Below are 13494 nucleotides of genomic sequence, written 5' to 3' on the forward strand. Positions count from 1 at the left end.
TTTCCAAATAAAAATGTAAAAATAGGTCTGGGAGTGTAGCCCGGAGGTAGAAGGGCTTCCAGGAACCCCAGTACCACCAGAAAGAAAGAAAGAAAGAAAGAAAAAAAGAAAGAAAGAAAGAAAGAAAGAAAGAGAGAGAGAGAAAGAAAGAAAGAAAGAAAGAAAGAAAGAAAGATAGATTATAATTGGATAAAATTATTATCATCTTCCAAGCCATATTTAGCAACTTCTTTGCATATTTTTATATAAACTCTGCCTTCCTTTTAGTGGTACTGGGATTCCTGGAAGCCCTTCTACCTCCGGGCTACACTCCCAGACCTATTTTTATACTTTTTTAAATTTGGAAACAGGGTCTCTTAAGCCAGCACGGCTGGCTTCGAACCTGCGCGATCCTCCTGTCTCCGCCTCCCAAGTGCGGGGATTACCAGCGTGCACCACCCCACCTGGTTCTGCCTTCCTTTTATATTGGAAGGAATGCCTTTATAATTATATTGGAATGACTGTCTCGGGTGAGTTGGGTAAACCGAGGCGAGGTAGAAGGCTTCAGGAAAGGCACTGGCAGTGATCTCAGCCGTCTGCAGCACTGAAGGGGTGACTCCTCTGTGCTCTAGCATGGACATGGTTTGTCCTTTGAAACTCACATTGGTGTTTAGTCCCCATGGGAGGGATGAAGAGGGTGGAAAATGTATTCACCTATGGTGTTTCCACGTGGAGCCCTTGAGAGATGAATAGTGAAGTGGGGAAGGGCTAAATAAGTTATGTGTGCATGTATGCCTCAACTGTCCAGTGACTCATTAAGGTGTATGATGACAATGCAAAAAGAAAAAAGAAAAACTGATAAAGCTTACCTTGTAGGTGTTCAACAACTGAAACTTAGAGAACAATCAGGAGATAAAAGACCCAAAAAGAAAACAGCCAATATTTTGGCCCTTGCCCTCCAAGTGCAAATGGAATACAAGGAATGAATGATGGAATTTCTAGGGCTCTGAAAATTTGAGTAATTACCTGACCTTCCAATTAGAGAGCTCATGAAGACCCCAGAGACTAAGAATCACCAGTTCATATTTTGAGAAAAGGAGGGTCACTGGAGAAAGGAATGTCCCTAGTGCTTCAAGGGAAGCCTTTGGATCAGTAAGACCGTGAACCATCCTGGCAGATGGCCAATAATAGAGAAAAAGCCTCTAAATTCTTAAGCCCGGAGAAGCCTTGACTAACACTAGCACAAAAAAATTTATAAAAATTTACGTTTGCCCAACATTGGGCTAAATACTTGGTCTTAAACACTCAGCAGGAAAGTATAGCCAAAAACAAGTGTGCTATTCTGGAGTAAAAGAAGAGCCATACAAGCACTCTCTTCCTCTTAAGATGGCCTGCATTCTCCCTTGAATGTGTATCCCTCACTATCCTAAATAAACCTCTGTTCCTGTCTCTAAAAACAAAAAAGAAAGAAAGAAAAAGCCAGGTATGGTGGCGCATGCTTGTAATCCCAGCATTTGAGAGACTGAGATGGGAGAATTGCAGGTTCACAGCCAGCCTAACTACTTAGTGAGGCCCTCTGCAACTCAGTAAGACCCTGTTACAAAAAATAAAGAATAAGAAAAATAGGTCTGAGGGTGTAGCTCGGAAGAAGAATGCCCCCAGTTTCCATCCCCAGTACCGGAAAAAAAAAAATGGGTTTTGGTGTTTGCCAGAAACCTAGACTGAGTAATATGACAAGACCAGCCTCATGAAATTTTCTGCCATATTTATTCAAAAGAGAACTGGGGGTGCTGAGTTCTTTTCCACAATTGTCCTTTTATTTTTTACACCATTTTTTTTATTCCTACTGCTTTATTGCTTTCAAAGGAACATACTATAATATGCCTTATCTTAAAGAAAACCTTTCTTTATTTACTCATCCCCTACCAGATACTGCCTGATTACTCTGCTCTATTGTAAGCAAAAGGTCCCTGAAGCAATTTTCTCTGCTTGTCATTTCTATCTGTGCCTCTCGATCACCCTCAAATTTGCCCAGCAGGACTGCATCTTCACAATCCCAATACAACCAGACTTGCCAACTTCAACAGTGACTGTGGCCTCCCCTTGACAGAGTTTCAGTTCTTGATCTCAACTTGCTCTGCAGTTGGTGACTTCCTCTAATTTTTAAGTCGCCACAGGATCTCAAACACTTTGGTCCCTCACGATCCACACTGATTTTATTCAGCCCCATAATTTAAATAAAATGTACATGTTGATAATTTCCCAATATTCATTTTTCACTTTGATCTCTCTCCTAATCTTCAAACACAAATGATCATCTATCTCCTTCATGTATCCACTTTGATGTCTATTGAGCACTGCAAACTCATCATCCCAAACCTTGAAGTTTACTTCCCTTTCTTCCTTATCTTCCCACCAATGGCATTTCCATTTACCAAATTCTTAAATAATTCTCAGTATTCTTTCTCTACTTACTTGATTCTATATTAAGGGCATATTCAGAATTCAATCAGTTCTCCCCCCTATACCCACACCCTTGACTGCTACCTCCTTGATCTAAACGACCATCACCTCTTACCAAATTATTTTGATAGAACCTTCACTGATTATTCTGCTTCCATTCACTTTATATAGCATGATCTCAACACAGCAGCAAAGGTGATCCTTCTAAAGTATAAAATCAAACCATTTAACCCTTCCAAGTGGTTTCCCATCTCACTCAGAATGAAACCTTTTGCTCTCTTTCCTACCAGGCACGATAGATTTCTTACTTTTCATAGAACATGTCAAGAATGCTTTTAGAAGATGGAAAGATCTTCCATGTTCATGGATTGGCAGAATAAATATCATTAAAATGGCCATCCTCCCAAAAGTGATCTACAAATTTAACGCAATGCCCATTAAACTACCAAGATCATTCCTCACAGACATAGAAAAATCAGTCCTTAAATTTATCTGGAATAACATAAAGCCCAGAATAGCCAAGCTAGTTCTCAGAAACAAAAACCACGCAGGAGGAATCACAATACCTGACTTTAAACTATACTACAAAGCCATTGTAATAAAAACAGCATGGTACTGGCAAAAGAACAGATATATAGACCAATGGAGCAGAATAGAAGACCCAGAAACAAGTCCACACACTTTCAGCCAATTGATTTTTGACAAAGGGGCCAAAAACATACACTGGAAAACAGATAGCCTCTTCAACAAATGGGGTTGGCAAAACTGGTTAACCATATGCAGAAAATTGGATGTTAATCCCACTTTTTCACCCTGTACAAAAGTCAACTCACGATGGATGAAAGATTTGGAAATTAAACCAGAGACCTTGAAGGTCCTTGAAGAGGGCATAGGTTCAACACTACAACACATAGGCACAGATAAACATTTCCTCAACAAGACCCCAAAGGCACAACAAATTAAAAGGAGAATCAATACATGGGATTGCATGAAACTGAAGAGCTTCTGTTCAACAAAGGAAACTGTCAAGAACCTCAATCGAGAACCAACAGAATGGGAGAAGATTTTTGCCACCTACACCACCGATAAAGGACTAATATCTAGAATATACAGAGAACTCAAATAACTCAACACTAAGAAAACAAAGCATCCAATAACAAAATGGGCAAATGAACTAAATAGACACTTCACAAAAGAAGAAATTCAAATGGCCAATAAATGCATGAAAAAATGCTCAACATCACTGGCAATCAGAGAGATGCAAATCAAAACTACCCTGAGATTTCACCTAACTCCAACTAGAATGGCAATCATTCAAAACACAAACAACAACAGATGCTGGTGAGGATGTGGAGAAGTGGGAACTCTCAGACATTGTTGGTGGGATTGCAAATTAGTGCAACCACTTTGGCAAACAGTATGGAGAATCCTCAGAAGAATGGGAACAAATCTACCATTTGATCCAGCAATACCACTGCTGGGTATCTACCCAAAAGAAAAGAAACCAAACTACCAAACTAATGCATGTGTATCTATGTTCATAGCTGCACAATTCACCATAGCCAAACTATGGAACCAGCCAAGATGTCCATCAACAGATGAATGGATTACAAAACTGTGGGATATGTACACAATGGAATTTTACTCAGCCATCAAAAAAAAACTCAATTACATCATTTTCAGGGAAATGGATGGAACTGGAGGATATTATGCTAAGTGAGATTAGACAGTCACAAAAAATAAGAAATCAGATACTTTCCCTAATATGTGAGCATTAGGGAGAAATGGGTCATAGGAGGAACTCTTGAAAGAGAAAATCCTATAGAGGAGCAAACAAGACAATCTAAAGGAGGAGAAAGGAGGGGGGAAGAGGAAAATCTCTAAAACACACAGTGTACTTAAACATATCGAAGTCAATCACTAAGCCAAGCAAGGGAGGGAGGGACGGGGAGGGAATGGGGTGGGAATTGAGTAGGAGTTAAATCAGCGATGAGTACATGTTTGTACATACAAGATTTTTACCCCAATATGATGTTTGAATATAATGCACCAATAAAATTTTAAAAGAAAAAAAAAAGAGAGAGAAAAAAAAAAAAAGAATGCTTCTACCCCAGAGTTTGTAACTTCCTTCCCCTGGGCTCAGAACAGATAACCACATGGCTCAATTCCTCATATTTTCTATCACAGGTTTAAAACCAGTGACATTATCAGAGAAGCCTTCAGTGACCATCACTGTCCCATCTACCCATCCTTTTCTTTCCTGTTTCTTTTGACTTCCTTTTTGCTTCATATCAGTTATTAATATTTGAGATAATACTCTTTTTTGCTTATTTATTATGTGCTCCTTTGCAATAAAATGTAAACTTTATGAGGACTCCTTGCTTTTGTTCACTGTCATAGTGCCAATATCTAAAACAATGACTGACATATAATAGTCATTTACTTTTATTTTTGAATGAATGAATGAATGAATGAATCATATGATATCTCTTTACAAGGATCAAAGGGAAATTTTTTTTCTCTGTCTTCACATTGATATCATGTTTTCCTTTTTTACCAGTTTCTGGCATGCTTCAAGCCAAATGTAGAGCCTCCTTCTGTCCTCTGTCACATTTTTATCCGACCTTTTTGTGTTTTCTTTTGTCATACATGTCCAACTAACTTTCCAGTTAAATGGCTTTAATATTGTTCCCGCTGGCTTTAAATAAGTAAACTCTCCTGAGTTCCACCACTGCAAGAAAATGTATTCCGCCACATGAGCAAGGGAGAGGGCCCAGCCTCCAGGTTAGAACCCGACCCCCAGGCCACACCTGGACTGCAGGTCCCTGAGAGGCCCTGAGTAGGGTGCCCAGTGAAGCCACCTGGATTTCTGACCCACAGAGACTTTGGGATAGTTGGTGTGTTGTTTTAAGACCCCAAGTTTATGGCAACTTACTATAAAGCAATAGAACGCTAATACATCAAATATGAATGTTAAATCTGATAAGAACAGTTGCTTAATGATAAAGTTTAAAAGTTTTAAAGGTTATGGTTCCAAAACTGAAGAGAGTTGGTATCATGGCAAAAACTAATTTGAAGTTTAGATCAGCTGTTGAATGACATTCTATATATTTTTGGCCTTTGATTAGGCAAAATTGAAAGCAGCATCATTCCCTTTTAAATGGTTAATAATGTTTTAAATACTCAATACAGGTGAAATATTTTAAAAGCCAATTAAGCTGAGCATGGTGGCGCATGTTTGAAATCCCAGCATTTGGGAGGCTGAGACTGGAGGATCACAGTTCGCAGACAGCCTCAGCTACTTAGTGAGGCCCTCTGCAACTTAGTGAGACCCTGTTTCAAAATAAAGAATAAAAAATAGGGCAGGGGTGTAGCTTGGAGGTCAAATGTCCCTGGGTTCCATCCCCAGACCCGCAAAAAAAAAAAAAAGGCAATTAATAAATCACACTTGATGCCTTCAATGAATCAGTATGGCAAAGAACTCATTTCTACTTAATCCAAAAGAAGTATAGATTTGATGGAATATTGAACTCAAAATAAATTCTTATAATAACTTTGTAAAACAGGATGTCAAGAAAATACACAGTTCTAGGACTTTCTTAAAAAAAAAAAAAAAACAGGTATTTTTACACCGAGTGTGGTGGATCACACAGGTTCGAAGCCAGTCCTGCTGGCTTAAGAGACCCTGTTTCCAAAATAAATTTTAAAAAGTATAAAAATAGGTCTGGGAGTGTAGCCCGGAGGTAGAAGGGTTTCCAGGAACCCCAGTACCACACACACAAAAAAAAAACCAGGTATTTTTGGTTTTTTTGTTGGTAGTGATTCTTTCCTGGAAGAATTTTTATTAGGATCTATTCTCTCCTGGTATAAATTCAATCCAAAAGCTTGAGATTGTTTAACTGAATTAATTATAATCCTATAATCCTATCTCCAATGTAAAATATTTTAGTCAGCTTTCTTGATGCTCTGACCAAAATACCTGACAAGAGCAACTCAGAGGAAGAAAGGCTTATTTGGGCTCAGGGTAGCAGAGGTTCAGTTCATGGTCAACTCTAAAGCAAAAACATCATGGAAGCAGGGTGTGGTGGAGAAAAGCTAGCTTAACTCATGGCAGAAGGAAGCAGAGAGAAAAACCCAAGTGGGCAGAGACAGATACCGTGCTCAGGGCCTTCCCACAATGACCCACCTCCTCTAGCCACACTTCACTTTTGAACCTTGCTGTCTACCAACACATGAGGCTTGAGGGGACATTCAAAATCCAAACCACAATAAAAGATTGAAATTTTTAGGAGGTCTTGCATCCAGTGTAGTCAGTTTTAAGGATCACAGAATTATGCATAATGTAGTACATGTGCAGAGATTTCACTACCTAAAAGCTTTTACTCTCTAAAGGGCTGGAGTGAATTAAGATCAACCAGAAAGCTAAATTTGACAAGGTACCCAGATTCCAGTTTCCAACCTAATCACGGGTGCTATTAACAATCTAGCTCTCAAATTTCTTAAAATGGTTCTGAGAAATGACTCATGTGAATCCATTTCATTTAAGACACACTTACTAATTAGTAATGACAAAAAAATTCTAGAGAAGAGACTAGCTATAAAATTGAACCATGACTATTATTTTCCATTTAAAATTTCCCTTCACCTCCTCATACCTTTGCCAATTTTCTGTCTTCATACTGGCTATTGATGGATTTGTTTGTGAAAATAGGCTTTTATTCTCATAGCAGTCTGTACTTGTGCTTGTAGCATTCTGCATGTTTGGTTAGCTAATTAATCATATGTAAACGTTTTCTTGTTATCTATCTTCGAGGACTCTAGTATCTGCCACAATCTCCCCAGGGCTGAGCAAATATCCAGCAGAGAGAAGATACTCCATAAAGATTCACTTACAGAATAATCCTTAAAGGCTGCTTTTCTGTTATTGGGCTCTCCATCATACTCTCTCTGATTTCCTCTGTAGAAAAGCTTCCAGCAAATGGGAGGAAGCATAACAGCAATCCCTTTGTGTCTCAGTCTGCTTCTTTGCTGCCCTAACAGAATACCCGAGATTGGCTAATTTGTAAGGACCAGAGATTTATTTGGCCCACAATTCTGGAAACTGGAAAGTCCATGAAGATGATCCCGCTGCCTGGTGAGGGCCTTCATGCTGATCGTCCCAAGGCTGGAGGGAGGAGGAGACGACAGTGAGCAAACAGGAAAGCATGGAATCACTTTAAGACAGGTCCAGTCTCACGAGAACCAACTCACTCCCTCCATGAGAACATCAGTCTATTTATGAGTGCAGAGCTCTCATGACCTTACCACCTCTTTCTTTCTTTTTCTTTCCTTTTTTTCTTTCTTTTTTTTCTTTTTTTTTTTTCTGGCACTAGGGGTTGAACCCAGGGACATTCTTCCCCAAGCTCTACCCACCGCCAGCCTCTATTTATTTTTTTCAGGGGTGCTACAGGGGATGAACCCAGGGACATTCTGCCCCCAGTGTGCATCCCCAGTCATACTTATTCTTTTATTTTGTGTCAGAGTCTCACTAAGTTGCAGAGATCCTTGCTAAACTGCTGAGGCTGGCCATAAACCTGTGATCCTCCTTTCTCAGCCTCCAAAGTACTGGGATTACAAGTGTGGACCACCATCCCCAACTCCTTCAACCATTTTTATATTTTATTTTGAAACAGGGTCTCTTCAAGTCGCTGAGACTTGTACTCAACCTGCCATTCTCCTGTCCCAGCCTCCCAAGTACTGGGATTACAGGCCTGCACCACCACGCCCAGCACTAATCACCTCTTATTAAGCCCGGGTTCCTAACACTGTTGTATTGAGTCTTATGTTTCCAACAAATGATCTTTGGGGAAACCCTAACCCTAGCACTTTGAAATTCAAATTCTTCTAGGAAAGTAGTTCTTAACCAGGAATCATTTTCCGTACAGTGCTAGTGCCCAAGCCCCATTGAATCAAAACCTCTATGGAGTTAGGGTTTAGACTTCCAAATGTTTTTCTGCTAGCATGGAGAACCATGGCTTCACCTTGTAGTTCTCAAATTTCAGTGTGCCTAGAATCACCTGAGGTGATCATTAAAAAGATATCTTTCCTAATCTCATTGCATATTGGTAGAGAAGAGAAATATTTCTACTCTTTCCTCCCTATACCTTTGCCATGTAAGTACACAGCACCATCCCACTGCAGTCGACAATACTTTCACGTTCCCTGATTTCTATTGAGCAGTGGAACCTGCTTCGGCCAATACTGTGTAACCAGATGTGACAGAGGAAGTGGCTTGAAAGGCACTTGTGTGAGTGGATTTACACACTAGCATCCCCGCCATTTCCATGAGAATGTGTTTGAACTAGCCAAATTGTATCAGAAAGAGAATAAGAAATATGTGGAGTAAAGCCAACTCCATCCAGCCAAATCCAACTCTCTGTGAGTTAGAAAGCATCATCAAAATCAGCAGGGCCCCCAGCCAGTCTCCTCCTAAATCAGATGATTCGCTCAACCAGTAGCTATCTGAACAAAATGCTCACTGAAATTCTGTGGTTGTTCATAATATAGCAATAGGTCACTGATAAAAATCTATATATGAAACTCTTACTTGGTGACTACTTTAGTCAGAATCTTGTGGGGGGGTACTGAGGGGTGGAACCCAGGGACTTTTCTACCTCCGGGCTGTACTTCCAGACCTATTTTATAATTTATTTGGAAACAGGGTCTCACTAAGTTGCTGAGAACCTCACTAAGTAGCTGAGGCAGGCTTCGAACCTGTGCGATCCTCCTGGTTCAGCTTCCCAAGAGCTGGGATTACAAGCGTGTGCCACCACGCCCAGCTAGTCAGGATCTTTTTGTTCACAACTAATAGAGAGCTAGCCTGAATGCTCTTAAAATTTTACCTTCTAAATTACAAAATTTCCACAAATCAACACATCTCCAGGAAATACAGAATCCAATTTAAAAAGTATTGTCAGAAATTTGTCTCCAGGTACCCCTTGGTGTGGGTTCCTTCTCAGGGAAGATCTATGCAACTGGTGCAAGAAGGGCAAGAACAGTTCCAGGTGTGCATGCATTCTATGGGCAGCACCATACAAGTGGAAACACAGCACATCGTTAATATAGTTTCAAGAGAAGTATAACTGCTTTAAGTTCCAGTGACTCTAATTGGATCATTCACCAGTTTTAGAACCACTTGTGGTTCTAAACCTGACTTACCAGGCTAGCATGTTATGCCTATTCTTAAGCTTGAAGGACATTGTTCAAAACAAGCTATATGGACTGAGATCAGGAGGGCTGGGTTCATCCCCTGTACCACCCCTGAAAAAAATAAATAGAGGCTGGCGGTGGGTAGAGCTTGGGGAAGAATGTCCCTGGGTTCAACCCCTAGTGCCAGAAAAAAAAAAAAAAGAAAAAAAAGAAATATCCGGGTGCTGTTATTGGAAGAAGAAAAAATGCTGATCAGTGAAATATATGTGTCCACAACAGTATCTTGAGTTGAGGATAGTATACCAGGCAGTTCTATTTTGTGGAATCCTATGGCCATATTTTTAAAACTATTATATTATGGATAGATCTTCTACTTTTAGAATTACTTACAAAGAAGACGCATAATATAAGCAGCTTTTTTTAAATATTGCAAATAGCATTTCATACATAGAATTTGTGAATCCTGCTCAGTAATGATTAATGATTTCAGTCTGGAATTTTACTACATGATGGGTGTGTTGGGTGTGCCAAGTTATTTCTTAGTTACTTTCTAGGCTTCAGAGAGTTTATGCTGTTTTCTGTTTTTTGGTTTGGTTTGGTTTTGATGAAATCTCTTAGGTGGAGGTCCTCTTTATTGTCTTGACCACTAGCATTAGTTCTGCTGCCTTTGGAAAGGCTACTTATTTTTTTCCACTTGACTCAGAACAAGTGAAAAATCAAACACTGGTGCCATTCAGAATAAAATTTCTATTGTGAGACCCTTGAGTTGAAATTCTGGAGTCAACACAGTTATAGGCCTAATGTACTAGAAAGTCATTCCCTCATTGACTAAAAATCTAGTCTTTATGTTTCAATAGAACAATGAAACAAACAAGGAGCAAGCAATAAGCACCCCCACATGACTTTAGATTAAAATCAAGGAGTGGATGACTTCTCCACAGCAAACTCCGTTGCCCAGCAACGCTCATGTCCCTCCAGCAATTTTTTCTTCAACTTAAACCCAGAGCTCAACAATTTTCGAAGTTAATTTTACTTCTAACAAATATCACCCAATCAAACCTTCACTTAAATCATACTTTCATATGGATGATGTTTCTTTTAAGTTTCAGCAAAATACAAATAAAAAATAAATAGGATTCAGTAAATAAATAAATATTGGTGACTCCACTAAAACTACTAGCCTTTAAAGCAGTATCGCAAAGTGTCTCACCCAAAGTCCTCACAACAGCATGCAGAAAATCAGTGCTCTATTCATTATCATAACTGATAAGCAGGTGGGCTGTGCAACAGCTTGAAGCTTGAAGTTGTCACTACTGCTGCATATTTTGGCCAAAAAAGAATCATGGAGCCAACCCAGATTTGAAACAAGAGGATTACACATGGGACTGATTAACAGGAGATAATGAATATTTCAAAAAATGGAACAGGAGGCTATGCAGTTATTGTTTCATAACAATTCCAAAATCCAAATGGACATATGTCACTAATTCTTCAAATGGAGTACAGACCTGTCTCCTAAGAGTGTTTTTCATGGCTCTTTGCTTGGCCTTATGGCTCCTGGCTCTAAACTTTTCCTTAAGTGATGAGTCATATCTTCAGCTAAGTCCTTTTCTGGCTGTACTGTCAGTTGAGATCCAAAAGCATCTTTAAATTTACATGCATTAAAATAATTCTCTGGGTTATAAAGTGCTGTAAATTATGGAAATGCATAATGCCATGACCCCATCATTAAGATATCAGACAGAATAGTTTCATCACCCTAACAAATCCCATGTACTCCACCTATTCAACTTTCTCCACTCCACCTTTGGCAACAACACTCACCTATTTGTCTTCATAGTATTACTTTTTCCATAAAGTCTTACAAATGGAATTCTTTTCAAACTGGACTTTTTTTTTGTGGTACTGAGGATGGAACCCTTCTACCTCCAAGCTACACTCCCAGACCTCTTTTTATATTTTTTATTTGGAAACAGGGTCTCTTAAACCAGTGAGGCTGTCTTTGAACCTACATGATCCTCCTGTCTCCGCCTCCCAAGTGCAGAGATTACAAGCGTGTGCCACCATGCCCGGCTCAAACTGGACTTTTTATTTATCTAATATGCATTTAAGATTCACTCAGATTTGTAATCCCAGATACTCAAGACGCCTAGGCAAGAGGATCATAAGTTCAAGGCCAGCTTCAGCTACTAAGTGAGAGCCTGTCTCAAAATAAAAGATAAAAATGGCTGGAAATATAGTTCACTGGTAGAGTGCCCAGTGGGTTCAATCTCCAGTAGACCCCCCCAAAAAAATGATAGAGTGATTGATAGATTCACTCGTTATTTTAAAAGGCTTGATAGCTTATTCTTTTTTGGATTAATAGTACTCTATTATGAACATACCATGATTTGTTTATCTACCCACCTGAATGGCATTGTGATGGCTTTCAGTTTAGGATGACCATCAAAAGCTCCTATACGCCAGGCGTGGTGGCGCACACTTGTAATCCCCGCGCTTGGGAGGCAGAGACAGGACGATCGCGCAGGTTCGAAGCCAGCCGTGCTGGCTTAAGAGACCCTGTTTCCAAAAATAAAAAAATAGGTCTGGGAGTGTAGCAATACACTCTATACCGGATATAGAAGGGCTTCCAAAAACCCCAGTACCACCAAAAAAAAAGCTCCTATACATATTTACATGCAGAGTTTGTGTGGATGTAAGTTTTTCAGATTACTTACATAAATAACTAATAGCACATTTATGAATTACATGATAATAAAAATTCAGTTTTGTCAGGAGCTGCCAAGCTCTCTTGTAAAGCTACTTTGACATTTTACATTCCCATCTATACTGAATAAGAGTTCCTTTTTCTCTACATCCTCACATGCAATTAGTACTATAAGGATTTTATATTTTAGCATTCTAATAGGTAAATAATTGTATATTGTTTTTTAATTTGCATATCCTTTGCGACAATGATGTTGAATATCTTTTCATGTATTTATTTTAATCACATTTCTTCCTTGGAAAGATATATTTTCAGATCTTTTACCCATTTTAAAAATAGGGCTCTTTATTTTCTTACTGTCAAGTTTAAGAGTGTATATGTACTCATATTCTTGACAAGCTCTTCATCGGATATGAGGATTTTGGAACTATTTTCTTCAATCTAAATTAAAAGACAACTGTACAGATGTCAGCAAGATGATGAACCTGGAGACTCTGAAATATCCTTTCCCCCATGAATATATCAATTCAACAATAAAACAGTTTCCCTTTCTGAGAAATCAAAAAAGTAATTGAGAGGCTTTGGTACTCAACTGATGTAAGAAACCAGCTACGTCAGAACTGGTAGCGGAATTTTGACATCCTCTCACTATAATTCCTACCCTCCACATCATGCATGATCAGCTTTTCCCTGAAAAGGGAAAGTTAGGCCATGGATCAAACATGTATCATTTCTAGGGGCTATTCAGAAGTCTGGCTTCTATGGGGAAAGAAGTTAAACATGACATCCAGTATCTTAAGTTTTCCAGTGGATGAACAAAGGACTGGCTTACATGTTGTCCCCCTCAGAGTTCATTTGAGATCCAGCCTACTCTAGCCACCCAGAGTCCAGGGAGATCAGAGACAGCGGTTCAGAATGGCAGTCACCATAGCTCCTGGGCTCAGCACAGAGCGAATGAAAAAAATCCCACCTCTCATCCTCTTCAAGGAGAGAGAAAGAAATAGACTACATGTCCAATATCCCTACTTATTCAAGGGCTAGTAGAGACAGCTCCTGATTTACTTATCTCAGCACATTGATAGAATCCAACATACGTTTTGACACATGGAGGATATTAAAAACAAACAAACAAATAAATAAATGTGAAAGGTCCACAA

The sequence above is a fragment of the Muscardinus avellanarius genome, assembly GCF_963383645.1.
Source record: "Muscardinus avellanarius genome assembly, chromosome: 2".
NCBI classification, from domain to species: Eukaryota; Metazoa; Chordata; class Mammalia; order Rodentia; family Gliridae; genus Muscardinus; species Muscardinus avellanarius.